The following is a 27,921-nucleotide window of genomic DNA, read 5'->3' on the forward strand; positions in this document are numbered from 1 at the left end:
AGCCTTAGACCTCCCACTAAGCTTTCCTAAGTGACTCTACTGCAGCAGGAACAAGGTAGACTGTGAGGAGTGCTAAAGTCTCTTACAGTTTTCTGGAAACCTTTTATTTAATTGGTACAGTGCCGGGATCACTAAAGGGTCATTTTCAATGAAAAACAAAAAAACAAAAAAACAAAAAAACAAAAACTTCTGTTCAAATGATCTTTATTTTGGAGAATAATATAGTAAGTTATAATTACAAATTAAATATAGAATGTGTATAAAGATGAAATCAGGATGAATTCTTTCTGGTGGCATCCCCCTTGGAGCTGTTGCTTAGAATACACCAAGCTAACAATGTGATTTCACAAGCAGGGAAGCTGCCATCCCTTGTTACACACTGACAATTTATGAATTGTTGTCATGAAGATGTTCAAAGCATATGCCCTCTAAGTAGTGAGCTAATATCCAAGACTTTGAATTAGAATATAAGGGAGTTTATAAAGTAACATGTCCACAGTTTCCACCTGTCTGTGAGAGAATCCAGTATATGGAAGAAAAGTTTTGTCTTTCATATTTATGTTTTCGCATTGAGTAGATGACGTTTCAAGGTTCTAAGTACCGTGAAGTCTTATCAACCAATCCAAAACCCCAGTCTCCTATTTCTATCCCCCACCCTTCTCTCTATCTGTTATTACTTTTAGGTGATGGGTTGTCTCAGAATAAGAAATAAGCCAATCAAGCAAAGCCAGATTAAAAATATAAAAAAGTACGGGTTTATTTAATAACTGAAGCCCCTAGGTGAGTCCAGCAGCCTCAGCAGAAGAGATCAGAAGGAGTCAAACCCTGACTACAGTGGGTGGGGTGTTTAAGGGTGTAGGCAAAGGGAAATGACATGCCTGCCACCTGCTGTTTGCCGGGAGCTGATGGCTCCAGATGAGGAGGTTACTGCAGCCCTTAGGAATGCAAGGAATATGGAGGCTTTCCTTTAAGAGCTGGGGAGAGAAAGTGGGATTTACCAGGACCCTGTGGGGGAGGGAAGCAAGAGGACATGCCAGTGAACATTAGGGATCATAGTAATATATTCCTTTTTAAAATTTAAATCGCTATATATATTTTTATTGATTACAGTTTATTCACTTTGTATCCGAACTGTAGTCTCTTCTCTCATCCCCTCCCAATCCAATCCTTCGACCTTCTTCTGGACCCATGCCCCAGTCCACTGATAGGGAAGGTCCTCCTCCTCTCCCATCTGATCCTAGTCTATCAGGTCTCCTCCAGACTGGCTGGTCTCTATCAGGTCCTCCTCTGTGGCCTGGCAAAGCTGCTCCCCACTCAAGGGGAGGTGATCAAAGAGCAGGCCAATCAGTTCATGTCAGAGACAGTCCCTGTTCCCATTACTAGGACACCCACTTGGACGCTGAGCTGTCATGGGCTACATCTGTGTAGGCATTCTAGGTTATCTCCATGAATGGTCCTTGGTTGGAGTATCAGTCTCAGAAAAGATCCCTACGCCCAGATTTTTTTCTTCCCTGTGGAGCTCCTGTCCCCTCCAGGTCTTTCTAGCTCCCCCTTTTTCACAAGATTCCATGTACTCTGCCTACAGTTTGGCTGAGTCTCAGCCTCTGCTTTGACAAAGGGCCTCTGAAACATTCTACCCAGCAGGGTATCAAAACATTAACATATCTTAAACAATCTTTTATCAGCTTAATGTCTTTTCTTCCAATAAGAAGGCAATGCAAAGATCTGATCATTAATCTTCTTATTTAAATCATTTAAATAAATTATAATTTTTATCCCAAAGATACAGGAATACTTCATAGCATACATAATGTCTGTTTATACAGAGCCCTGCCAGATACTCTATTTACTTTTCAAATTTATTTAACATCAAAATCCTTTATTTAGAGAATTCATCTATTGACATTTCATGGAAAGGGAGATGTAGAGAAAGACAATTACAGTTCAGAAAACTGGGAAGTGTACATTTGTCACAATTTGAAGTTCAAATATTTTCTTAATGTCATTTCAGCAACAGGCAGATCCCTTTGATCAACTTTTCTGCACTTAAGTACTCATCCATGAAAACAATTCTTCTGGTTTATATTCGTTTTCTTTCTAGTCTTTAGGAATTAATAGCTTCTTGTTTCACGATCACACTGTGAACCCCAAGATTGTGTTGTTTACTGGAAAACCTGTTTCTAGTTGTGGTGTGGCTCAGCCTTAGCTCATGCCTTTAATCCAACAGCTTTTTACTTGAGTATTGTACACAGGATTAAATAAAGGTAACCCTAGGTTAAGAGGCTGAGCAAGCAAACAGTTGACAATAAGTGAATATAGGAAAAAACAAACAAACAAACAAACAAAAAGCACAAAACAACTCAGAGAGAGTAAGAGGAAGTCAGGAAGATGGATAGAGAGACACACAGAAAGTAGAAACTCCCTTCTATTTTTGGAGACAGTGTAGGGAAGCAGGCTTGTTTTTCCTTCTGGGATGTCTTTTGAGGAGTTTCTCTGCATCTCTGAGCTAGAAGGCTTTTCCTCGTCTTCCACCCCTCCATCCTCTGACCCTTAGGCACATCCCTCCTGCTGTCTCTCCCTTCCTCCATCCTTTTTTCTCCTCATTCTTTCATTTTCTTCTATCTTCTTTCATTTCTTCATTCCTTCCTTCTCCCTTTCTTCCTTATTTCTGACATGGATTTCTCCCACCACCCAGCCACTATAAGATATGCCTTATGACTTTATATTGTAGTAAAAATGAAGTTGATTTACTTCATGTATGTTAACAACCCATCTTCCATTTAAAAAAACAAAACAAAACTGAACATTAAAGAGATTAAATATGTTATCCAAGGTCAGGCAAATAGATTATGTTTAAGCTGAGATTCTCACTACAGAGTCACGGCTAACTTAGCAGACCTTCCATCGCACTCGCTGAAACACAGCCAAATGCAGTACAGTTGCTTGCTTCACGAACTCTGGACTTAATTCTGGCTACAACGGCCAGAGTGATGTTACTGTTCCTACCTGTGTCCCCCACTCCCAAGCCATTTCACTTTGTAGTAGTCTTGAAGACTTTCATGATAGGAAGAATAACTTTCAAGAGTCATAGTCCACTTTTGAACACACTCCTTTCTCTTGGAGCCAGAGTTTCTGTGCATTCTGAGACATGGAAATTTTAAAAGAAATTCTATTTCTGTGAATAATTCTTCATTGCAAAATAATGATGACATAAAATGTTAAATGTAGTCCTTTGGAAAGGAGAAAAATGAACTGCCTGTACATACTGTGAAGAATAACAGGAGAATTTTCTGACTTCCTTAATCCATTTTCTAAATGTTTGACGTGAATCTCCCACAATGGCGAGAAAGCAGCTTTTGGCTTCCTCTCTGAAAGAAGCTGAAATATCTCACCCTTATCTGATGCCCTTTTCTGGACTCTTATCTAAGTTTAAAATGAAGATGGATCTATATGCTTTAAATGTGTGACAAAGTATGGCTGACATGCACAAAATTAAATTGCAGTAGGATTATGTTGAATATGTCAAGGCACAGATTCTCTTCTGCTGTCAGGGAGGCAGGCACTGCTCCCTAGTAAATGGTGGAATGGCTGAGGTCAGAAGTCAGTTGACAATAATCCAAGGTGCCACAATAGTGTCCTTAACACGTGATAGCTCACTGGGACATCATATGGTTGCGAAATGGGAAAATAAATTACTTTTTTTTTTCTGAGCAGTTTGACTATTTTTCTCCCTCCAATAACACTGCTGTATTCATAAGAGAGGGTTCAGAACATCTTTGGCTTTCTTCTCTTCTTCTCACTCACTGCTTGTCAAATATACGACAGGCGATTTGAGTACTATGTTAAGACAGCAAAGGTCCAGTTACCAAAAGTCCCTTGGAATGACATTCTCTGTGCATTACTCAAAATAGGAAGTAATTTCCTTAGCATGGTGTTACTTAATTGCTTTTGTTCTCTACTGCTTACTAATCATGCCCTGCACATGCAATGTATTTCTCTCCAAATGTAACTTTGAGACTTAGGGGCCTATATCAACTTCTCAGACATAGTAAGAAATATTAAAACTTGTAACTTGTATTTAATGCAAGCCTCTAAGCAAATTTTGTTTGATTTAATGTAACGGAATCTATTTGAGGTTGATACTGCTATCATAATTTCAACAAAGAAAAGCATAAGGTCATAGAAACTATGTGATTTGGCCAAATTTACTATTTAATAAATCACAAAACAAAAAAAAATATTTTTCTGAATGTTAAGTATTAATTTCTGTCCTGCTTCTACAGACTAATGCCACTGAGTTGGTTAATTTGATGTATTTATGTTTTGATAAATATAACCCATATTTATATGGGTAAAAATTTTTATGTGTTCTTCAGGGCTATAGAAACTGTTGAATAAAAAATATATTAAAATTGCATGAACAGGGCTGGGAATGCATGTAGGTTCTAGAGCATTTCTCTGGCATGTATGATATATCAGGACCTGAGTGTTATTTCCTGTATGGAAGCAATAGAAACATACATATAAATTCATTTAGAAGTCAGTATGTGATTTGGAATCATCAACGGCATCCAGTGAATCACTTCTGAGTTCAAGAATAAAATATATTTATACAGCTATTCCCTGATACTTTTACTTTTAAAAACATTTTACATTTGATTTATCTATTTGTTTGTGCATATGAATGTGACACATATGTATGGAGATGTAAGAACAACCTTTGAGAGCTGGGTTTTTTTGTTTGTTTGTTTGTTTTGTTTTGTTTTTTCCTTCCTGTGAGTGCTATGGACTGCACTCCCTCATCAGGCTTGGCAGCAGGCACCTTTGCCAGCTGAGTCAGCTCACCAGCCCCCTTTCTCTATGCTTTTCATGAAGGAATGGTACTTTTTTTCTGTTGACTTCTTCATAGTAGCACTTGTGGAATACAGCAGTATTCCTCTTTATCTCTGCGGGTTACATCGTAAGAAATCCAGTCACTATGTGAAATCGTGAATTATGAAAAATATAACAATATTGTTGCTGCCCTTAAATAACCAGGATAAAATTGAGCATATAAATTAGGCATATTAAGAGTTTAATAAGTTAAGAGTCTCAATGGTGATTTGGAATAATACATTTTTTGTGAGTACTGATCTCTGTTTATTTTTGGTTTTGTGTTTTTTTTTTTTTTTTTTTTTCCCTCTCAATTACAAACTTTAATCCTTGTTTCTAGTCTATCTAAGTTTTAAACATTACTTCTGTGATTTGGACAGTCACTAAATAAAAGAAGGGTTACTTGAGCTCAAGGAATCAAATACTTTAACAGTTGATCTGATTGCTACTAAAAGGCATGTAACATATACAGGACGGATACACTTGCTGAAGAGATGATATGGGGGAGCAAGATCTGGTAGGACACCACAAGATTTCACCCTGCTCCTTAGGTCAGTATGCAATGTAAAACTTACGAATTGCTCAATTCTAATTTACCATTTATTTCTGGAACATGGTTGACACAATAATACATTAGTATATATAATATATATTATATTCATGCAAACAGAAACAGTTTAAATTTAGGTTTAAATGTTATGGAGAGCACATTCAAAATGAAGATGATGCAAAAAAAATCTAAAAAAAAAAAAAAAAAAAAAAGCAGGATCGGAGATTTCTGTTCTAGGACTCAGAAACCTCTGGCGAAAATCTCATGTTTCACTTTATATGTCTTTAAACTTATCACATGCAGAACACCATGTGATGCTTGGCAAATACTTTTCCCCCACCCTAGTGGGCTGTGCTGTGTAGTGTCTGATCAGTGAAGGTATTTTAGGTAAACAATAATACGTACATAGACGCACAGTGAATATTTTATTCGCATATGTATTAAAGTTGTTTACAATCTTACTTGTAAAGTTGCTTACAATTAGGCATACTGCTTTCTTAAATTGTTTAAGAGACATCATCTGAATCATCTATGGATTTTAGAGCCGGTGTCTCACAGAAGCAATAAAATGTGACACATACAAGGGCCAGCAGCATCTCTTCTCAGATTTTCTTATAAATATAGTTTTCTTTTTATGGATATGAATAGCCCAAACCTGGATTCTGTCACCAGATTCAAACCCAAGTTCCATACATATATTTTTTTAAATAATGTAATCCATTCTTGAAAATTAGAAAATATCTGGGGATATTGCATTAATTATATGATATGGTCTCAAACTGTTGACAAAGTTTTGAAGGATTTATATATTTTGCTCACAAACATCTCCTTATTGAATAATTTAGTCGTTTAAAACTATTTTAATACTCCAGACTCAGAAAACTTTAATAATAATAATAATGATTCTTCACCAGCATTAAAGGGCAGTTTTCTCTCCTTCTAGTTTCAATCTGGTCATCTATGAAATATTTCTCAACCTGGAGCAGTAGTTTCTTAAATAGATATGTATTAATAACATGAATTTAAATCTCAATTATGATTAAAGCTAACCAACTACAAAGATATTTTTTCTTAAGCCTTTCTTGATATGCTCTCTTCTCCTACTCCACAGCCCTCATTAAATTTTTCAGCTACTGTAGGGATTACTCAGCTTTGGAGAGCTGAGTGATGTTTGCCATTCAAGCTTCCTGGTAGGATCTCTGCATCAAGTGGGAGGAGAAGAACATAATCACAGGCACACACAATGTTACATAATGTTGTATGTTACAGCACAGTGATACACCAGTCTCATGTTCAGAAAGGGAAGATCTGCTTACCTAGTGTTCCGGGAGGATGTTGAATTCTATAAGCACACACTTGAAAAGGTAATTAAGAAGGGATAATGTAAGTAAAACATAGACATGATGTGTGAGTAAGCTCTCTCTGTGCTGGTCTGTTTCTCAGAGTGAACCACAGGGAGTAATTTCTGACTGCAATTGTTACCAGGGTGGAATAGGTGCTTTCCCATTAGACATCTGTTTTCAGTGGACAGCTGCTAGCCCAGTTCTTCCAACTGGGGAAAATAGTACATGAAACAGATGCAATAGACAGCATTGGAAAGGGCAGGACACTCAGCCAATAGTGTGTGGATTTTGAGTGAGAGAGATAGAAATGAGAGAATTATTTCTAAAAAGAATAAAAATTGAAGAGAGTATAAGAAGTAAGCAAGCTTCTATAACATGAATCACTCATTGGTACAAATCCATTGGTAATGACATCTCAGAAAAGAACAAAAAAAATTGCCTAAGCTTCTATGACATACAAAAGGTATGACATACAAAAGGCATAAAAGGGTATACAAGGAACAAATTCAAGATAGAAATGGATATTGATATTTCATTTACAGTATGTTCATAAAGTCCCAAGAGTGTTCAAATAGGCAGACTTATATGATGCTCATCAGAGAGTGGAAAAAGAGGCTCATTAATGAGTAAGTAGTACAGTTATTAACTCAGCCAGAACTTAGGAGTCTTTTATTTACTTCAATTAGCAGATACTAACTGTATATCTTCCAAAATAGAGTATAATGTCTTGCTATATAGATAGATAGTAGTAAAGGTGTTTAAGTTGCTCCTCAGATAGTTCGCACTTCTAATTCTGTTCATGAAATTGCCGTAGTTGTTTCTGGGAATCTTGAGCACATTTCACATGTCTGCTTACTGTTTTCCTGTTAGTGTGACATGTCACAGACTTCACTGACAGACTACACACAAGAGACATGGTCATCTTCACTTAACAAATGTCTGTAACAGGGCACCATTACCTCTAACACTGGACCTGATTACAGAACTTGGCCCCTCAGAGCAACACTTGACTAACGTTCATCCTCAATAAATTTTGAGGCTCTGACATTCTGTGATTTCTGTTCTAAACAGCTATATAGATGTTTAGCAGTTGTCTCTTCTCTAGGACAGTTATCATAGAATCATTGTTCTTTCTCTTCATTCATCCAAGGAACTTAGTTTCCGCAATTATGTAAAGGCCTTTACTGATTCATTAAAATAATTAAGAAAAAAAAAAACCTAACTCTTCTACTTATAAGAGAGTTAATGGCAGCATCTAATACAAAAATAAGTACAAAGGCAACATTCTTGGGTGTTGCCTTGTCTGCCTGCCTCCTTCTTTGTATCCTGGTCTCTATTTTTTAGTCAGACTAGCTGAGGAGCTACTGAAAAAAATCTGTATCTTCCTTGCTTTTCACTCTACGAAAGATTGTAACTCACATGTACACATCTTGCTTTAGGTGGTTCCTTGGATTAAAAAATCTGATCCTCACGCTTGCATACCAGATTCTTTACCCATAAAACAATCTTTATAGCCACAAATCCAAGAAAGTATAGATATCAGTTGCTGTATCTAAGTCTTGACTCATTAGTTATCGCTACTAAAACTGAAATTATGAGACCTGGCTGGTCTTATTCAAATTTAAATAATACAAGTCCATAGCTACAAGCACCTTATCTTTCAATGCTCTTCTTACCTTAGTGTTCTTCATTTGATTAAATTCAATATTTGCATTGTATCAGAGCAGAAGTATTACTATTATCGTATTCTCCCTAGTATGTTACTTATAGTTATCCCATAAATTATATCACACGAAACTTCATAAAAATCCAACCAAATAGAGTTCTACCACTATAACCCAAGAGATTATCATCTTACACATGGATTGCTGAATAGATGCTAATCTCTTTTCCTACTCTTACCTCCCTCAATGTATACTGAACATATAGGGTCAAAACACCATAGCTCAGATACCCTGCTTCTGGACCTTATTCTTCAAATGCATACATTAGAGCATCACTTCAAGGTTCTATGCTTTTGCTGAAGGTGATACTCTATAGTATAGCTCCATGCATCAGTGTCCCCGTCATCTGAAGACTTTCTCAATTGTACTCTCTTAGAGATGCTTGGGTACTCTATAGTCAAACTTCCTGTTTCTTCCGTGTCTAATATTCTACGGTACTATGCACCAGTGTCTTTCATAATATATTTATACATTGTATTGTTTACTCATTACCATTACCTCCTAAGATTTGGGGGTGAGAGGGATGGTGTTTATTTTGGTCCCTGTGACTCTCTCTAAAACCAAAAGCTACTGATTATAGTGGATGCTCAACAAACATTTGAGTGGAATTAATCAACTAGTGCTAAGTAATGAACCAGAGATCATAATGAGTGGTCTACTTCATATACCTAATTTATAAAATAAAAATAATTTAGAATCTATTAATTAAATGTCGAGTTTTGAATGGCTAGAGCATAACAAAGAGAAAATAAAAGTTAATTCAAATTGTCATCAGAATATTTTCAACAGCTTTTTAAAATATTCATTAAATGGAGGCATTACTACTAACATTACAAGGAATGAAGATATCTGAATAAATATATTTCAAAAACTATTCACACAAAGAAATCCACCTTGACGTCTCAGTTATAGAATATATAATTAAGGTTATTTCAATCGTAGTTAGATTATCCTTAATAGTTTACTTGCCTGTTCTATGCCATAAATCTCTTCACTTCAGAAACAATTCAGCATCATGTGGGAATAGGAAGATTTGAAAAATTCTAAGACTTAACATACCATGTTGCAAAAGAAAAGTTATTTGCCTTTGGTCTCCTTATTCAGTTTTTGAGCTTACAGTGGCTAAGGATTAGGATTCCTCAAGGCGTGCTTAATTGTTCCCAAGCCTAGAAGCAGGGTAGCATTTCCTAAAAAAAAAAATTCTGTTTTTCAGTTTCAAGAAAAGACTCCAGGACTTTTCTGGTGTTTTATTTCCTACCCAAATCATGCTAACTCCTAGGACAATAGCCTTACAACTTTGCTACCTGTAGGTTTAGTTGCAAAAGTAACATGCTTTATTATTACTGTTGTGGGGCCTCATCTGTAGTTTCTATCTAAGTAAATTCAGCTAATCAGCCAATAGAAAAATGGCATGGATTTCTATAGTAGGGTCATAGGAAAGCAAGCCTGAGGTTTTACCAGGAAGGGAGTAGGGGCAACTTGTACCAACCAATGACATAAGCCAGCTACCCTTTTCAAGTTCTGTATTCAGTGATATCATGATGGTGGTTGAAATGGTCACAGCAAATGTATTTATATTACACAATGAGCTACACAGCACAAAGGAGAGATGTGTTTATTTACTTAGCTTTCTGTTTTTATAGGACACCGAATGATTCTACCCTTCCATTTTGAAGTGAGCGATCTAAACATTCATTCACCCCATCATTTTTTGGTTGCAGCACCTCTTTGTGCAGCACTCACTTTCGGAGTTGCTTTTCCATTGTAGATGCATACCGTTCTATCGAATTGCATGATTGTTCCAAATAGGTTTACGGCCTTGAAATTTGTGCTTTGTGGTTTGGCTTCTTGAGCAGTAAATGTGTGCTGTGAAATGTTTTGCTTTACTGCAGATATATTTCATTATGCTTGCAACATGAGAGTGAGGTTTAAAAGACCTAAAATATGGGAAATTAAGCATTAGAAATTTTCATGGTATTCAGTAAGCTTGTTTCTGGAAAAAACTGTCGAGAGAAAGAAATGATGTGCTGTCACTGAAGTGTTTCAGCTAGCAGGGATATGTGAGATGGAAACCTCCACCCTACAAACTGATTTTTATTTTAAAAGGTGTTTTGAATATACTAGTGAATTCCAAAGAAGATCAGATAAGCTGGACTGTGGCTGGGAGATGCAATTTTTTTTCTGATATATCTCAGAGTTGTCTCTCTCTGACCTCTCAGACCTAAGCTAAGCACTATGAATATGCACTCTTCAAAAATTACATTATTGTGAAACTCCCACCCACAACCAAAATGAAGCTGATCAAAGTATCTGTCCTTATATCTATTTTTTGATTCATTTTAAAACATATTCTATGTTTACCTTTGAGGTCTAACTAAGTACTTTGTGAATGATTTGCAACATCCCTATGAATTTGTTTAAGGTCTACACTCCTGTACTGGCTTGTTCTGCACTGTGAAAAATATATTGCTTTGTTATTATTCAGAATGAAAAAGTTGTAAAATAAATAAAGAAATAAAGACAAAATGCAACCTCTCTATGTCTAATACAATATTTCAAATATCTTTTTAACATATAGCAATTTCTTTTTCTAATAAAATGCTTTCTGTATTTTTCCTTTGGATCATGAATACCATTTCATCTTATAGTAATACCATAATGTGCCTTTTAAATATCCTTTGGTTTTAAATACAATAATAAATTTACTATAAATATAACCGATGGGCATTTTAACCTGATAATCCATAAAACCCTAAAATTTACAAATGAAATGGATAATTTTCTGTTGATACTCATTACTATATATCTCAACTAGTATCTGCCCCTGTGATTATGAAAAATTGTGACAACTACAGTTTAAATGTCAGATAAAATATTTTCATTAGACTCTAAAATGCTTTAAGTTTTCTGTTCTCCACCTAATCTTTTATTCAGAAAACCTGTTAAAAACAATTTCCATAAAACAAGGCATGTCACTTGTAAGTACTCCCTGAATATTAGCAGTAGAATATGCTTATAATTTTAGAATATGCTAAAAAACTGTTCATGAATGTAGAGTTGTTATAAACATAATGTATATATCATCTACCTTAACACCACCTTCTTTTTCTTTATTTGGCAGCCTGAGATTAATGAAGGAACACATTTCTTCTAAAAAGCAAGCCTTTCATAATGAAATCCAGGAACAACCAGAATTTCTTTATTCTTTTATTAGTACTAAGAATATTCATTATTTTGAAAATTTGCTTAGTGTGACCTGATTTATGCAATGTATGGAGAATTTCCTCAGGGTTCATAACACAGGTCAAAGAAATTGGCAAGCACAGCACTCCTTTTGCCTCTGCTGTTGTCAGGTTTTCCTAGTGACTGACAGAGGCTTGCCTTTTGTGTCACTAGAGTTCCAAGAACTGGATTCATGCTGCTTTCCATCAAGGCTCTTGCTGGTTTGCCCAAGCCACTGCCATTCCCTAGCAAAGAGTGTAGCACTGGAGAACATTTGCCCTGATTCACGTGTCAAGAGCTTTTTATATTACAAGATCAAGCTCTTGCTTTAGGTAACGCTATAGCCATTATTTATGTGATTCCCCAACATGAAGGGCTTTATTATAAGTTAATAAATTCAGAATTCTTCTTTGAACTATGTTTAATGGTACAATTAATTACTGTCTCCATAAACAATCGTGATAAATAATCTTGCCAGCCCAATGGTCTTCTAAAATTCTTTTCTGTAGATGCTTTATTTTGGTTTGTATGGGACAGATACTAGGATCCATTCCTGACCTACAACTACAATTCCAAACACATGATACAACAAGGGGCTACGGTAACAGGAATTTAGTGACAGTTTAGGACGAGATGGGCCCATTTGAAACTAAAAACTATTTGTATATAATGATTATATATGCATATATGTATATATAGTATATGTATATTAAGTATGTAATTCCAGCAATTAGGAGGTGGAAGCAAGAGGATCATAATCCAAGGCCTGTCTCTGACACATAGTAAGCCTGAGATGTTTACAGCTAAAACACACACACACACACACACACACACACACAGACGAGAGAAAGAGAGAGAGAGAGAGAGAGAGAGAGAGAGAGAGAGAGAGAGACAAACAAAAGACAGAGAGCCTTTAAAAAATTCTTATTAGACAAATGACAGGGAAAGGGAAGAGTATTAAAAAAGAGAAAATCTAAGCTGTCAAGATGGCTCAATAAGAAAACAGTTAGAAAATACAGCAAAGCTTGGGAGCAAAAAAGCAAAATCCTTTGTAATCATATGATAGAAGAGAGAACCTATTTCCATTCTGGACTCCTCCTCCCCCTGCACTAACATACATGGCATAGGATGCATGCTTATACAAAGAAATGAAGAAACCAAACAAATAAATGTGTTTTTACACCTCCCTCTGAGGGGAGACCAGCCTTGCCAGGCCACAGAGAAGGAAAATGCAGCCAGTCTTGATGAGACCTGATAAGCTAGGATCAGATGGAAGGGGAGGAAGACCTCCCCTATCAGTGGACTTGGAGAGGGGTTTGGGAGGAGATGAGGGAGAGAGGGTGGGATTGGGAGGGAATGAAGAAGGGGACTACAGTTGGAATACAAAGTGAATAAAATGTAAGTAATATAAAAACTAAATTAAAAAATGGAGACAGAAAAATTTCAAGTATTTTTCCATCAAATTAAACATAAGAAACAACAACAAAAGTGGTCTTATCCAGGACAGCCAGGGTTCCAGAGAAACCCTATCTTGAAAAACAAAATAAAACAACAACAAAAAAGATCTTAACCCAACTCTTTTTTTTTTCTTTCCAATTCTTTCATTCTTTTTTATTTTTAATTATACTTTATTTACTTTGTATCCCCCCTCTAGTTCCTTCCCCCCACAATCCCTTCTTTTCTCCCACTTCTCCACACACTCTTTTCCCCAAGTCTACTGGTAGGGGAGGGTTTCTTTTACTTCCTTCTGATCCTAGTCTGTTAGGTCTCATCAGGAGTGGCTGCATTGTCTTTAGTACAGCAGATCTGTACTGGAAACTAGAGATTTCAATCTCCAGCAGGTTACATATAGCAAGGTGTTTCAAATTCCCAAGAGTGACATCAAAGAAGACCATATAGGGCTATGACTTTCATCTGTTTTAAGCAGATAAAGGGTAAAGTATGCACCACCCTTTGCAGCATCCATGAAGATGACACATCTCCAAAATATAATTAAAAAATACACAGAAATTAGTTAAAACAATCGACAACAACAATAAAAACAAAACAAAACAAAACAAAATCAAACAAAAAGAAACAAAGAGAAGAAAAAGCCTGTATTTGTTTTATTCTATTTTGCAAATTTTGTTTTTTAATGTTGTTGCTTTGTTTTGTTTTGTTTCTTGTTTGTCTTATAAAAAAAAAGAAAGGATATAGTTGGGTGGGTGGGGAGCTGGGGAAGATCTGGAAGGAACTGAGAGAGGAGAAACCTTGATGAGAATATATTGGATGAGCCAGGCGTGGTGGTGGTGCGTTACTGTAATCCCAGCACTTTCTAAGGCAAAGGCAGGTGGATCTCTTATTTGAGGCCAGTCTGTTCTACAAAGCTAGTTCAACTCTAGCCATCTGCCCCTAAGTCTCATCAGGACTGTCTGGATCCTTTTCCTCTGTGGCCGGGCAAGGCTGAATCAACAGGGGTATGTGATCAAAGAGCAGTCCATCAAGTTCATGACAGAGGCAGACCCTGCTGCCCTTACTGATGATGCACACCATGACTGAGCTGTCTATCAGCTACATCCGAGAGGGGGTCTAGATCTTCTCCATGCATAGTTCTTGGTTGTCTCTGGGTTCAGGATTTTTAGCTTTGTCCCCTTTTCAGCGGACTGGAGGAAGGAGATAGGGGGAAGAGGCAGGAGATTAGGACTGGGAGGAGTTGAGGGAGTGGGCTTCAGTTGGGATAAATAATGAATAAATTGTAAAAAAAAATAAGCAAATGAAAGAAAAAGAAAAAAAGAACAATAAAACAAACAAGTCCAGGACAGCCAAGGCTACAGAGAGAAACCCTGTCTTAAAGAAACAACAACAAAAAGCAATAACAATAACAAAAAGATTGCATGAAAGAAATCTATTTTAAAAATAAATGAATAAAGAAACATATCTCCCAAAGACTCAGTACCACCTAGCAATAAAGACCCTTATGTCTCCCTCCTCAGTGTGTCAGTGGTGGACAAATGGGTAACGAAAGACACTGTTACAACTATCAGGAGCATCAAAAAATGTAATGCAATACAGAAAGACAATCGATGTCTATTCCCAAAGAAACAAAAGACATTAAGGTCATAAAGAAAATACCTTTGGTTTCAAAATTAACTCAGTAGAACACATTTATTTGCTTATATTATATCAATTATAAAATATTTTGGAAAATGCATAGAAGAAATTTTTCTTTGAAATTTAAGAGTATATAAGCACAGTAACAGTTTGAGTCATGATGGAAAAAAATCTGATAAAACAGGTATCACTAAAATGAAAATATCATATAATGGCTTATTATGTTAAGACAATCAGCAGATTGTAGAAAACATTTGTCAGTCAAGATTGATATTGACTGATACAGAAATTTTAATGAAAAAATGATTACAAAATGAAAGTTTAAAAGCCAAACAATCCTATTTGAAAATAGGTAAAGGATGAGCGCATAACACAGTAAATATCCACAATGAGATAATACTGCCTCCTTGTCAATGTGTCCAAAACATGATCTACGCAGTTTTCTTGTGAGCTTCAACATTACTCTGCATTTCTGGGCTGATACCAGCGAGGACACCTTATAGCATCCATGCAAATTTCTCCTTTAATATATTAAATTCCAGTAACTCAACACTCTGGATCTTGTTCTTGCAGCCAGGCTAGGTGATCCTACATTTATTAATTAAATCATTCTTGGGGATGCAGTTTTTTCATTTCAAATTTTCCAGTATTTGCTTAACAGATCTTGGACAAGTCCACTAAAATATTTAGTGTGCAATATTCTGTATACAATGAAAATAACCTGAAAGAATCACACAGTTATTTTAAGTGTGGAGCACGAAGAGGATTGTAGAGAAAGGAACATAGAGTGCCACACTCAAGGCAAAATTATCAAAATAGACCAGGCTAAAAAAGATAATCAGCAGAAAGCAAAGTAGGAAATGTATAAATCCACTGCTGAACCCAAGTTCTTGAAGAAAATGTTACATCTAAAAAGAAGACAACAAACTCTGTTGTAAGGAAGGATGATAAAAATGTATGTCTACTAAAACTCCTTTTTCTTCTTCCGGTTTTCGTATTGTTTCAGTTTCAGTCCTTGAGTGTTGCCAGGATAATACCTATTCTCATTATGCCACTTAAGGGAGAAAAGGAAAGAAATAAAAAAAAAAAAAAACAGATTTCAAGCATTCTCTCTCTTTTTACTCATGCTCCTTGTAGAGCATAGCATGTCACCTTTCTAATGATTCTTTGTTTTTAACACCCCTTTCACCCACAAAGTCTTATTTACCTGTATGCTTATGTGACTTCTTAGACAAATCATCTTCTTTAATATTGATTTAAATATATATATATATATATATATATATATAATTGAGCTTAATCTACAGAATGTGGTATCATTGATAAGCATTGCCTCCTGGGATGACTATGTCAGGATTATTGTGGGACAAACATTATAATATTGGCAGAAGACAGCATTTGGTTTCTGTTTCCCAAGTAACATTTTTTTTTCCTCATCCCTTTAAAATTCCATCAGGAATTCAAGTAAGTATTTGTCACTTAAAATGGCAACTACTATCTTCTCCCTTATGATGAATGGTGCTGAATGTCAAAGCAATGTGAATTTTTTTTCTTTTGTTGAAACACAGTGAAAACTACAGCTGAGCAAGCAGGCTATTTGCATTTCCCAGACTGGACAACTTGGGTTGCTTTGACTCTAAATAGTACAAGATTTAGCAAGAGAGAAGGCTATAACCCGTGTCCTCAGCCCACACAAGGCCATTTCTGTTGGGTCACTTGCATTTTCATTCTTCCTTATAGGTTCATTCAAGCAAGAAAAACATTGTCAATAATCCTGCAGAAAATACCTTCATGCTGTCACATCAAGTTTTCCAATAAGCAAGCTTCCAAAGGGAGAAGAAAGACAGTTGCCTTACCCAAATACTCTGTTCCATATTAATGATCCAAATGCTGCCCCAGCTTCAAAACAACAAAAAAGGTGGCACATCACCATTTGTTGCTAATTTTATTTTGAATTCTGGCAGGCCCATTTACCACCCTTAAAAATCCCAGGGCAGCAGGTGGAAACATCTGTTTGAGTAACAGTTTGACTCCTATCATTCTGCATAAATCTCCTGTAGTAAAAGTTTTATGAGGTGGGTACTTTCCTGTTTCATCCATTTGTAACTGACTGAAGGCCCAAGTAAACAAGATGAAATGGACAGACTTTTAGCCATATGCCAACGTCCACATGTGTACATATGGGGAGGGAACAGAAGCTGTCAGCTGTACCAAAGAAACATTATAATTATCTGAAAAGTAATTAACCACCCCATCATCAATGGATCTTTGAAGGATTCTAGCCGTGTAAATTATAGCTCTCACATACCTGTAGCAAGTTGTCTATGTATCAGTTTTCCTGTTTGCCAAGCTTGAATCCAGTTAATTTACTGAGATCCCGAAGAGGTGTCAGGATGTCTCCATAGTGTCAACATACATACATTATTTTTTCTTCCTTCGGTAATACCTTTATCAAGCAAAATTAAAGTACATAATCAGGCTTTCAGTTTATTCAGTGCTATATCTTCATCATCTTTGACTTCAGTGGGAGCTATTTGATCACTGCTATTTTTACAAAAGATAGTCATAGAGAGAACTTTTAAAACAAGCACATTGTTTGTCATAGTGTTCTGCTCTGTACCCTCTGTACGTCTGTACTGATCTATAGTACTCTGTCTAGATCATTAAAGGATAAGACATACATAAAATTATTGATAAATGTATCAAATTTCATTAAGGTGAGCCTTTAAACTCAAATATGATTATATTCAGAAGAGCCTTTTACAGGAGATAAGTTGGATATGGTTCTGTGATGGTTATTTTTCCAAGTATTATTTTTTTTGAATACCCTTTTCCAAAAAGCTATTAGCTTCACTCTCCAGGGCAGGTATCTCTATTAGTCTCATCAGTCAAATGGAGGGAATTTCAAGTTTAATGTCAATTAATCCAAATCCATGGCTCTTTTTTTATTTAATTAAGGGAAGAAGCTTGGGTTCTTATTTTACTTAAAAACATCAAAATATTTGTACACAAAATTGATCTAAGATATAAAACAAAACAAAACAAAACACTTTTACATTAGACTATGGTGAATCCTAAGTAAAATACAACTATGAGATTTATGCCATGATAAATTATATATCTTTGCTTTATAGACATTTTTTTCCTGTTAGATAAAATTAATGAAAGAGCATGGACATCGGCCTAACACAAGGCTTCAGAAGATCAAGCCAAGATGAAGTCACTCGTATTAGGCATCACATAATCAGAGTAACAGTTTATAAGACACAAAAATTCCAAAATAAGTTAATTTTCACAGAAGTGAAGGACATAAGATCTATTCCAGAAAGACATGGTTTCCTAAAGTATAGTAATGAATGCTTGCTAACTTTCAGTTCTTCCCAGGAAACTGTCAAAGTAGGGCATACTGGCAACCAGTCAACCTCAATTTTACCTTACACTGTTCTCTTGTCCAAGCTAGGTCACAAAACCCACTGTTCTTTTCAGCGCAAAGTATAGCTTTCTACTCTAGTAGACGGAATGCTATCCATCTATTATTCTTTCAAAACCAAAACAAAGCAAATTAGATCTGAACTGAATTTTTTGAAAGTTTTTTCTTCAACACTGTTGTGGTTGTTTTTCTCTTGCTGTGATAAAAACACTGACAAAAAAGTATGTTACAGAGGAAAGAGTATCTTTAATCTAACCTTCAGGTAAAAGTCCATCATTGAAGGAAGTCAGGGGTGGATCTCAAGGTAGGAATTTTGCTGAAATACTATTGATGAATTTACTCTCTAGCTTGTCTTCTCATAGACTTATGCTTAGATAATGTTTTTATACTGTCCCAAACCAGCTGCCTAATGATGGTGCCATCTGTTGATAAGCTGGACACTCTTGAATAAATTAATAATTAAGTCAATTGCTTATAGACATGCTCACAAGTCAATCAAAGTATTTGAACATCTGGGCAATATTTTAGTCAAAACTTTACTCTCAGAATCTAAGGTGATTCAAATTCACAATTAAAGCTAATTAGGTTGGGCGCAGTGGCACATAACTGTAATCCAGCACTTGGAGAGGCAGTGTCAGGCTAATTTCTGTGAGTTCAAGGCCAGCCTGGTCTACAAGAGAATCCAAGAAAGCCAAGGCTACACAGAACCAAATACTGAAACCAAAAGAAAGAAAGAAAAAAAAAAAAACTAACTAGGATATACACCATATCATTTTGAGGTTTTTGTTTTGGCTATCGCTGTTTTGGATGTACAGGGCTTATCTAAATAAATTCAGCAGAAAATTTCATTTATTTAAACCAGTGGGTTCTTAGCCTTTCTAATGCTAAAAACCTTTAATAAAGTTACTCTTGTTGTGGTGACCTCAGCCATTAAATTATTTTAGTTGCTACTGTTATGAATCATAATGTAAATACATTTGTTTTCAAAATGGTCTTAGGCAACCCCTGTAAAAAGGTTATTCAAACCCCAAAGGAAATGATACCCATAGGTTGAGAACTGCTGACTAAAATTATTATACTTATAAATTTTAATATTCTAATATGAACTATATTTATTAAGAGACTTTTAATCACTGTATTGCTTCTTGCTTCATTTCTTAAGATCATTATAACAGAATAACAAAACCCTTCTGTCATTTCATGTTTAAGAAATAGCTAACCGAGCAGGGGCTGCCTCTAACATGAACTCAGTTGCCAGTCTTTGATCACTTCTTGTTGGCAACGTGGCCTTACCAGGACACAGAAGAAGATGAACCAGACAGTCCTGATGAGACTTGATAAGCTATGGGCAGATGGCAAAGGAGGAGAATTCCCCGTTTGAGTGAACTAGGGGAAGGAGATAGGGTGGAATTGGGAGGGAGGATGGGACTGGGAGGAATTGAGGGATGGGGCTTCAATCAGGATATAAAATGAATAAATTGTAAAAAAAAATAAAATAAAAAAGAAATAGCTAATCAGGTGCTGGAGAAATAGCTCAATCATTAAGAGGACTGTTTGTCTACCCTGATTACAGAAGATGGCCAATCCAGGCTCCATATCCTCCTTTCCTAGGGGCCCTTGCTAGGATCAGCCCCATAGGATCCAGAAAGTTGTCTCCACTGCACAAGGTTTCCACATTGCCGCCTCCAAGCCCACCTATTCCAGTCAACTCTATCCATACTCTCTCCTCCATTCCTCTCTACTTCATCTGATTGCTCCTGTTCTCATCCCCATACTCCCCAGGTTTACTCTCAAAATCTCCCTTCCAGGAAGATCCATGCTTGCCCTCTAGAACTCTCATGTTTATGTAACTTCTCTGGCTTTGTGGATTGCTCCCAGTGGTGCTACTGGGATACCAACCCAGCCAGAAAACCTACCACCCACAACCTTCCCTGTTTGAAAGATGTGTTTGAGGCAATGATGAGTCAGAGCTTGTGGAAGTGTTCAACCAATGACTGATCTACCTTGAGGTACAAGCCAAGAGAATGAGCACATGCCCTATAGTGCCTGGATGGTCAGGTTCACCAACTGACTGACAAAACAAACAAACAACAACAAAAAAGTCAATGAAATAATTCTACTTGATATTTTGCTGTATTAATAGATTGGTGCCTAGCTCAGTTGTCATCAGAGGTTTCTTCCAGCAGTTGATGGGAGCAGAAACAGAGACACAGAAAACCATTAGGTGGATCTAGGTAAGCCCCGGAGAAGAAAGGGAGAATTGATTCTAGGAGAAAAATGGTTTAGCAAACCAGGAGAACACAGCTCACAGCTCACAGAGATCAATTAATTGTGGGAGTGGTCAACCAATGACTGATCTACCTTGAGTGATGCTCATAGTGGCTCATAGAGACCTAAGTAAAACAGCAACCATAGAGCCTGCATGGGATCGTGAAAGGTCCTCTGCATACATGTTGTGGTTGTTCAGCTTGGGATTTTGGTTGGACTCCTAACAGTGGAACTAGGGTGTCTCTGACTCTTATGCCTTCTTATGTAACCTTTTCCTCGTACTGGTTTGCCCCTTCTTGCCTTGTTATGAATATTTATCTCTAGCCTCAATGCATATTGTTATATCCTATCGGGTTGATGTACTGGAAGGCCTATTCTTTTCTGAAGGGAAAAGGAGGTGTGATGGATCTAGGGAAGTGGGGAGACAGGAAGAAGGACTGGAAAGAATGTAGGGAGGGGAAGCTGCTGTAGAGATGTAGTGTATGAGAGAAGAATAAAGGGGAAATTTTAAAAGAGACTCTTTCAAGGGATTCATGTTTGATTCCTAACACTCATGTGGTAGCTTATGAATACCCCTAATGGCAGTCCCAGGGACTATTTTTACTTCAACAGGTATCAAATATACTTATCGTTTATAGACACAAGTGAAAAGAGAACACCTATACACTTAAAATAATAAATAGGCAGCCAACAATAAAAATATTCTATATTCATTTTCACAGTAATTTCCATATTTGTTTTCTACAAATACTTTTTCATTCTGGATTTTCTTTTGAACTGGTTATCACTACTTGCTCTTTCACTGATTAATAAGTTAAGAAATTCCCTAACATGTGCTCATTTTGTATCTCTATCAATTGTTATCAATTGTATCTCTATCAATTGTTACTTTTGTGTGTGTGTGTGTGTGTGTGTATGTGTGTGTGTTTTGAAAATCATCTTTGACCAATTTAAAACTCCATGATCAGTGGTCCTCCACCTTCCTAATGATGACAGGCTTTATATACTGTTTTTTATCTTGTGGTGTCCCCAAACCATAAAATTATTTTGTTGCTATATTATAACCAGTTTTGCTACTGTTATGAATTGTAATGAATTGAATTAAGTTTTTGATATATGGCCCCACCAAAGAATCCTCACCCTCAAGCTGAGAACCACTGCTCTAGATAGTATGGAGTGCTCTTAAAAGACAAGACTCAGCAGGGCTCTGGGTCTGGCCTGAGAGCTACAGGCATTTCCTGCACATTTCCTTATCAGACACCATGCTAGATCCTAGTGCTGCACAGTAAAAGCAGGCTCTTTCTCACGTCAAGGTCAAGAAGATTAGGGTAAGTCCTCACTGATAATTGCCTATAAAGGTCTTCCATAGCTATCCTGGAACTAAACACTTTTAATATATCTTGACGTTTTCAAAACCATTTACTGTACGCAATACAGAATTCAAGTAATTTCAAACCATGCTACCGTTTGTTGTCAGAACTCACTCTTCAAAGTCTTGCTAAGTAAATCTGGAAACCAAACAGATCTGTGTAAGAAGAGATACAGGATTACTATCTTTTAATCCTTAAAGTCACCTTGTGAGGTAGGCATTCTCCCTATTTATAGATTTTTTTTAAGAAATGAGGCTTAAATAAAGTGATTTTTTTTTAAATCGTGGCACTTTAATATAGAAAGAGATAACTGTGTCTCATAGCACAGTGTCCACATTTACAGACGGAGGCAGAAATCAGGGAGACACAGTGGATTTCCAACTCTCTGTGGATTGCTTTTAAATCTGATTCTCTCTATCCATTTAACTTGGACCACTAACAAAGGAGAATGAACCACATATGCTATCCAGCCAGCATCCTTGAGAAAGCAGAGCTGGCAAAGTTGTAAGTTGCAGAGGGCCTCAAATGTTCTCTTTCTAAGCCTCGTTTGCCAGAGTAGTTATACTTATTCTGCTGGTCTGAACATTGAGCACAAACACATTTTCCTTCTACTGCAATTTTATATGTGTTTATTATTCTACTTAAGCAATGACATGCACACATTTCAATATTTCAAAAAGATAGTGACTATCATAATGCACAGTGACAGAAATGATATGAAGTGGAAAGGAATATAAAGTAGAAAATCTGAGAGAACTTAGAGGAAGAAGTGTGGGTAAACATGATCAAAATACAAAGTAAGCATGTATGAATTTACAAATAATCAAAATATTATATTAAAATGTTTATGACTGGATAAAAACTAACCCAAAGCTGGAACAATGATTTCTGCTATGCATCTCAATACCTCAAAGGATACATTTATCTGGTTAATATGAATGTGAAACACTCATCACACATTATTAGAACTGAACCATGGTTTCTACACATACACACACACACACACACACACCACATCAAGTAACAGAGTTTCTATGATAAAGAGGAAATATTAGAAGGGACTTTGGAGATGGAAGTCTTGAGAATCAGTCATTCTGTTATCTTCTGCTTATTGCATAAGACTGATGACCTCTGCAGATAAGGGTGTGCTGGCTACCTTTGTACTATGTCCAGAAGTTACCCTGTCTGTGGGTCTCATAGGAGGATAGGAATAGGATTTCATCATGTCTCTTGGAGTGTGGTTGACAACTTGGGAAGGACTTACATTCTGGCAGAGTAAATTACCTATCAGTAGGTTACAGTCTTTCAGTACACAAACTTTAGTCAAAAGTACAAATCTTAACAACCAAAGAGATTGCATGTTTCCCTTTCCCTTTGTGTCTACTCCATTCCAAACTTTCTGTCATTTCTCTTCATATTTACCCCCATTCTAGTTCACTTTCCAGACTTGTCCTCCTTTGTGTAAAACCGTCATGGGAACTGATTGTTTACTTTCTAGTTTACATCACCCTGCAATAAACAAGGCAAACAGAGAAGCCATTTGTTATTAGTGTTCCTTAAAAGGTAAGACTGCTTCTTTCACAGAAGGAACACTGAGAAAAATTTTGAAAGTTTGCACAACACAGTAATCCCTTGAAGCACTCCATATTTATGTCCTCTTTCCATGCAATAGGGGCCTCTCACATAGGACTCTTGGTTTCAGGCCCTAGGGCCTTCCAGAGACTTTCTTTAATAGGAAATATATAGCCTTCTGTTCCGTTCAAAGACATCTAAATTCTAAAGGAACTGTGTACTATGAAACCTATGCTAATTTCAGTCATTATGCAGATGGCCAAGAATATTGCAGGTTTGCACCTAAAAATGATAGTTTTCTCCTGAGTCAAAGGTATTTGGATGAGCTATTTGTTGATCTCTTTGTCAGAATAAAGTCTATATATCAGAAAGTGCAAATTTGTCAAGCTTCTCCCAGGAAAATGGAATCCCCTGCAGAGCTTGGTGATTGGGCAAAGTTGAATTGCAGCTTGTATTTGAATATGAATGACAGAAGATCATTCTAAGGAAACCTAACTTTCTAATTAATCATAATATGCCACCTTTGTGCATGTTAAATACATCTGCATTTCTTTGCATTTTCTAGGCTCAATTTGCCTACTCCTTGGCATCCAAAAACAAAACAAAACAAAACAAAAAAACTTTTCATATTGTACAGTATAATCCTCAATACCATGAAAAGGAGTCTACCTTGAATGAATAGCAGAAATAAGCTCACATTTTGTTATAATGTATAATGTGACCAAAACAATACATGTAATATCTAGTCTCACAAATGTTAAAACCTAGACATTGCGTCTTAGTCTTTGTGTTGCTTTTCTTTGCATCACACGCTTTAGTGGTTTTGAAATATTAAGCCTAACGATTGATCTTACTTCCACTTTCCTCATGTAAATATTTCTGTGAATGAAAGCAGGCTCTATAGAATAAGATACAAAACAATACTGTTTCCTCTAAGAGAAATGAAAGGCCTCCCATTTAGCATTGTGGCCCATTATAACTGATTAAATCAAAGAACTGAGATAAGGCATATTTAACGCTAAAAACCACATTTTTTTCAGATGGAAGTACCATGTGGTATTTTTTTTTCAGATGCCACTCCATCACAGGCATGAACCAAGAATAATTAAAAAACAAAACAAAACAAAAAACTATCAAATAAAGGTAAGCATCTTGTGGTAGAAAGTATGTCATAACAGATACTGACTTCATTGTAGGCATACTGCAAACAATGAGAAGGGTGTAATTGTTGGTGATCCACAGTGGACAGATAAAACATCAGAAGTTTACAGAGCATTCTTCACCCAGGCCACCACATTTTCTGAGTTCACAGAGCTCATATTGAGAAGTAACCTAATCCTTATGAGACACAAGTCAAAAATATAGATCTTTTACTCTCCTTCCAGCTTAACTTCAAGGGTGTCTTACGGTTACATTCTAACATAAAGACTAAATCTGTCCTCTTGTGGATGTTTGACCCCACAGTTAATTCTCTTAATAGGCCATGTATCCCTATTTAGGGAGGCAATTCCTTCTGATTCTGAAGATCCAAGTACACTGGGACTCAATATAGGGCATTGCAAGAATATTAATGGTGAAGATAAGATCTGTGCAAATTATATCTCAACAAACACTAAATATAATAGAAAGTAATGAGACCCAACTCACTAACCAGAAGGAAGCTGGAATATATCATCTTCTAATATTGTTTTACTGGCTATAAATGAATAAAAGGATTTTTATTGCATTTGTGTCATCAGCATTCCCATCTCAATAGGACTTTTGACACAAACATACAATCAGGAACAGAATTATTATATTTATAATGACAGTATTCAATCTTTCATCTTCACTCTGAAATATAATAAACATTTGTAACTTATATAACTCAATAAAAATGTGCTAGTGTATTGATTTCAAACCAGGAACTGATGCCACTTTGTGCCTTGCTCTCATTTCGTCCATATCATCTCTTTCATAATACTTTGAGAAAGCAAAAACATTAAGGTTAAATATATTTATGTTATTAGTGGCAGAAAGTCATGGTCTATGTGCTTAGAAAAAAAACACAAAAACAAACAAACAAAAAGTTCCAAACAACACCAGCACAAAAAAGACGTATGTGAGCTTTAGGCTACTGTAAAACATGAAGAGCTGAAGATATTGCACTGCACCGAAATCCTGCTACAAGTATGTCTTCAGGAAGAGCTTATTGCTAAGGATAACCATAACTGCTCTAAATTGTTTCATGTATTAGTTCTTAGGAAGAAAACCACATGATCATCTTTATACCTCTTGATTATCAGTTCTACATCATCAATTGGTAGCTTCTTCATCTTGAGTTAGTATTCTCTAATATTGATTAGTAGACCTAATAAGATTATAATAATAATTTATTTATTTAAAATGTAGGTTATTAATATTAAATAAGATACTTAATGGGAAGCAAAGCATATTGTATATAACATATGATAAGTACTCATCTACTGTTAGTGATGACTTTTCACTTAACCACGAAACATTTTTGAATGTCACTATATGAGAATTTATAAACTGTCTGGAATCATGGAACTGAATTAAAAATCCTCTGAGCTTACTTATAAACTATCTTTGTGTAAATCTGCTGTCGTCTTGAAGCACAAAGCTCTAAGCCCAAATCCCAAAGAAAAATAAAATTAGAAGAATTTTAGGAACAATAAGAAAGGAATCCATATTTCAGACACTTCCACTTAAGCCTTTTCAAAGCAAAGAATGATTAAAAAAAAAAAAAAACATTCTCTAGGTTAATCCACACATCACCAGTATGTGTGCTGCTTATGTATAACCTTACCATTTGCAAATTACCCAACCACCAGAGAAAGATATACATGCAAATATTTAAGTACTTCAAAAAGAGTCTACCAAGATAAAAAAAGTTGTTTCTTAAAAGTCATCTTGGATATTTCACTCAGAATTTGGTAGCTCAGTAACCAATTGGTTTCCCAAAGTGAGGGGAACAGGGACTATTTCTAACAGGAACTCAATGACTGGCTCTTTGGTCTCCCCACCCCCGAAGGGAGGAGCAGTCCTGTTAGGCCACAGAGGAGGGCTTTGCAGCCAGTCCTGAAGATACCTGATAAAACAGGATCAGATGAATGGGGAGGAGGTCCCCCCCATCAGTGGACTTGGAAAGGGGCACGGTGGAGATGAGGGAGGGAGGGAGGGAGGGACTGGGAGGGAATGAGGGATCGGGACATGGCTGGGATACAGAGTTAATAAAATGTAACTGATAAAAAAAAAATAAAATAAATAAAAAAAAGAAACTAAAAAAAAAAAAAAAGTCATCTTGGTAAGGACAAGGAAAGCCAGACTCAACATTTGAGTTATTGGACTTCTTGAACTCCAATATAATGAGGTGAGTGGACATAGGGAGACCGTCCTCTCCTGGAAACCCTAATCCCAGTTCTTATGGGTGTTAAATTTAGTGCTGTACAAAGACCTCATATGACTTCATAGAGAAACTCCAGACTCTGATTCTAATCTCAACTCACATGCTCCACACAAAGACATCTTTGGGCTTAGAGATAAATCACTGAAGGTTGCTTCCAGAAGACACACCAAAGGATACATTTGTGGAGGTTCTAAGAGTCAGTTTAGGATACAGAGTCTTTCTTAATAATGAGGCTCAGTGTAAAAGTGGATCAGGGCATATAGACAGGTGCTTCACTTAGGCCCACTAAGGCTGTGTTTATGAGAATAAGTTGCTTGGAGAAATATAGTTTTTGTTCTTTTAAAGGGCTTAACCCCAGCCAAGAACATCTTTTCCTGGAATCTTAATGAAGTGGTGACACTGTGGTGAAGATTAAAGGTCTAACATTGAACTGTTTGTACTTAAAATAATTTCTTTAGCAATTAAGTAAACTTGTTACAATTTTCAAGTGTGGTACTTAATTCTTCATGTGTACAATGTGAAATGTAATATTTAATTCTGAGAAAAAAGGCTTTGTTCTGAAATTTTAGCAAAATAAAATTAATCTCTTTGGGTGCTTCCAATATTGTTTAATAGCAGGCCTACGAATAGGTCAGACAAAACATTGAAGTACAAAAGAAACCACTGTGTAAGAAACTCATCTCTATTCTTTTGTCCATTAAAAAATGATACCCGATAGTAAAGAAAGGTAGTGAAAAAGCCAAGTATCTATCAACTATTGAATGAAGACAACATGGTCCACACATGCAATGAAATTATTATTTACTTATTTAAATGAGGAGCTATGCAATTTGTAACAACATGGAAGTACTTGAAGATCATTATGTTGACATAAATATTTAAGACCCTGAAGGAAAAATACAATATAAAGTCACTCAGATGTGAAACATTAAATTAGCATTCGTATGAATTCTCAGAAAAGAATGATTCTTACAAGAGGTTAAAGAGAGCCAGGCAGAGCAAAATCCTTACTGAATTATAAATATTATCCTTCTACCCAGAGATAAATGCAACTACCAACCTTCATCACAA

The 27,921-nt window shown here is 36.2% G+C and overlaps 1 protein-coding gene across 6 annotated transcripts in view; it reads right to left on the reverse strand.

Annotated features, from left to right (window-relative positions):
- Positions 1–27,921, reverse strand: part of Lrrc4c (leucine rich repeat containing 4C) — a 1,367,614-nt gene that overhangs the window by 550,618 nt on the left and 789,075 nt on the right. For 5 of the 6 annotated variants that reach the window (XR_009587505.1, XM_060372131.1, XM_060372126.1 and 2 more), the window contains one exon: positions 17,110–17,247. The exons of the other annotated variant lie outside the window; for it this stretch is intronic. The gene's annotated coding sequence lies outside the window, so the exon portion shown is untranslated. The remainder of the gene's footprint in view (positions 1–17,109; positions 17,248–27,921) is intronic. 6 annotated transcript variants of the gene reach the window in all.

Source organism: Meriones unguiculatus, chromosome 18 (assembly GCF_030254825.1).
Source record: "Meriones unguiculatus strain TT.TT164.6M chromosome 18, Bangor_MerUng_6.1, whole genome shotgun sequence".
In the NCBI taxonomy this organism is placed as follows: Eukaryota; Metazoa; Chordata; class Mammalia; order Rodentia; family Muridae; genus Meriones; species Meriones unguiculatus.